The sequence below is a fragment of the Orycteropus afer genome, unplaced genomic scaffold, assembly GCF_000298275.1.
Source record: "Orycteropus afer afer isolate SDZICR_OR568_19922 unplaced genomic scaffold, OryAfe1.0 scaffold00365, whole genome shotgun sequence".
In the NCBI taxonomy this organism is placed as follows: domain Eukaryota; kingdom Metazoa; phylum Chordata; class Mammalia; order Tubulidentata; family Orycteropodidae; genus Orycteropus; species Orycteropus afer.
Window position 1 is genome coordinate 361,851 of NW_006921952.1, and position 2,654 is coordinate 364,504.

Below are 2,654 nucleotides of genomic sequence, written 5' to 3' on the forward strand. Positions count from 1 at the left end.
AGATGTTCCATGTGCCTTACAATCGCACTTTATCAACCCCTCCAATATGCCACTGTGCTTGGGAGGGAATAGAGCTTACATTCCCAGCTGGAAATTGAAATGAAATAACGTAGACAAATCATGGTGCATGCCGTTAAGAACACTGAGCATATTTATTCCTTTGAACAATACTGAGTGGCTTGTCCAGTGAACCGTAAGTGAGCCACAAACGTCACAGGTGATGTTTTAGGAAACCATTTCAGGATAGAGGCGAATGCCAGACTACAATGACAGTGGTTTGAAGGAGTGAGGGGGAAGAGAGAATGAAGAGGCTAAAGGATTTTTCATAGAGTTCTACATGAAAGTGAAAAGAAAATTGATCAGGAATTTGGCAGGAAGTGGAGTTCAAAGAAGATTTTCTTTCTCGGCACAATTCTTACAAGCCTTCCTCCCACACAGTCTTTAGCCCACACATTTCCCTCTCTGACGACTGCTCTGCTTTCTGTGAAGATACTGTTCAACTTCCGTCCTCACCCATCAGCACACTTACTCGACTTCTCTCACCAGATTCCCCAACTTGGTGCAATCAGGTATGGCCTCCATCAACATCCCCTCTAAAACTGTTCTCGGTGAGGTCACCAGTGACCAAATGTCAAGTCCCGCGGGTGCTTTTCTGAATTTCTTAGACTTGTTTTTCTGCCCTTGGCTTGTGGAGCATCACCCCTCCAGGCTGTCCTCTGTCTTTCTAGTTTTCTTTATACGTTTCCCGCATGGACCCCTCTTCCTCTCCTCACTCATTAGCTGTAGCTCTTCCCTTATGGTCCCTCCCTTGGCTGTTCTTTTCATTCTGCATCCTTTCTCTGGGAAACCCTAGGCCTTCCCACTACCGCCCGTGTGCTGGTGAACCCGTATTTGTGTCTCTAGTCCAGGCCTCTCTCCTGGCTTCAGGTGAGAAAACGTCCAGTAAATAACGGGTACACCTCTAGAGAGAGCACCTGTGTCTTCTTCTATTTGCATTCCCTGCCCCTACCACATCTCTAAGGAGCCCTGGTGATGCAATAAGTAAATGCTCTACTGCTAACAGAAAGGTTGGTGGTTCAAACCCACCCAGCAGCTCCAAGGGAGAAAAGCCTGGCAATCCACTCCCATAAAGATGACAGCCTAGGAAGCCCTATGGTACAGTGCTACTCTGTCACATGGGTCACTATGAGTTGACTCAGTAACACTCAACAACAATGCCACATTCCAGGGTGACAGTTGCAAAAATTAAGAAAAATAATTCATCAAGCCTGGTGCCCCCAACATCTCCTGGAAGAGACAAAGAGAGAGAGAGAGAGGCTGCAGAGAGTAGTGTTAAGAAAGCAGACCCAGACTCAGGCTTCTGGGCTTCAAGTTCTGTTTCCTTTGGTTTCCTCAATGCCTCAGTTTCCTCACCTCTCAAAGAGGAGATGGTGAGAATCGTCCTTACACCAGAGTCGTTAAGAGGCTCATTTGTAAAGTGCTTAGAATGTTCCTAACACATAAGCCATATGAGCGTTTGTTAAATAAGAATAAACTATCTCTAAGGTGAAATAAGTGCTAAATGGAGACAATATCAATTAAAATGCCCACCCTAGATTCCGACTCAAAGCCACCCTACAGGACAGAGTAGAACTGCCTCATGGGTTTTCCAAGGCTGTGAACCTTTACAGAAGCAAACTGCCTCATTGTTCTCCCACGCACTGGTTGGTAGTTTTGAACCACCAACCTCTTGGTTAGCTTAGGAACAGTTAACAGGCTGTTTGAGTACACTGAAGACTTGAAGTGTTCAGCAATTAGGTGATTTGTGACTAATCTGTGACAAGGGGTAGGACTATGCCTCCATCCAATTGATCCATCATGAGATATAATCTTGTTTTCCCAATGAGTGCCCTAATTAATTGAGATTTAACTGCTTACACAAAGCTCCTTGAGATCTGTTATAGATTGAATGGCTAGGCCATGATTCTTGGTATTATGTAATTATCTTCCATTTTGTGGTCTGATGTAATTATCTTATGTGTTGGAAATCCTAATCTCTTTGATGTTAATGAGGTAGGATTAGAGGCAGTTATGTTAATGAGGCAGGATACAATCTACAGGATTAGGATGTCTCTGGAGTCAATCTCTTCTGAGATATAAAAGAGATTGAACAAGCAAGCAGAGATCAGAGGGACCTGATTACCACCAAGAAAGAGCCAGGAGCAGAGCATGTCCTTTGTACCTAGGGTCCCTGTGATGAGAGCCTTCTAGACCCAGGAAAAAACTGATGTCAAGACACATGGAGATTTCTAAGGAACGCCAGGCCCACAGATGTTGAAAGGAGACAAGGAACATCCCCTAAAGTCTACAGAGAGAGGAAGCTTTCCCCTGGAGCTGGCACCCTGAATTCAGGCCTCTAGCTGCCTAAATTGTAAGGGAATCAAGTTCCGTTTGTTGAAGCCATCCACTTGTGGAGTTTCTGTTACAGCAGCACCAGAGAACCAAGACAAGATCTTAAAACAGATAGCTGCTGCTGAGTTGACTCCGACTCATGGTGACCTGACCTACAACAGGATGACACATTGCCTGGGCCTGCAACATTCTCACGACTGCTGGCATGTGAGAGTCCACTGTGGTGGCCATTGTCCCAGTGTGTCTTTTTTTTTTTTTTTTTT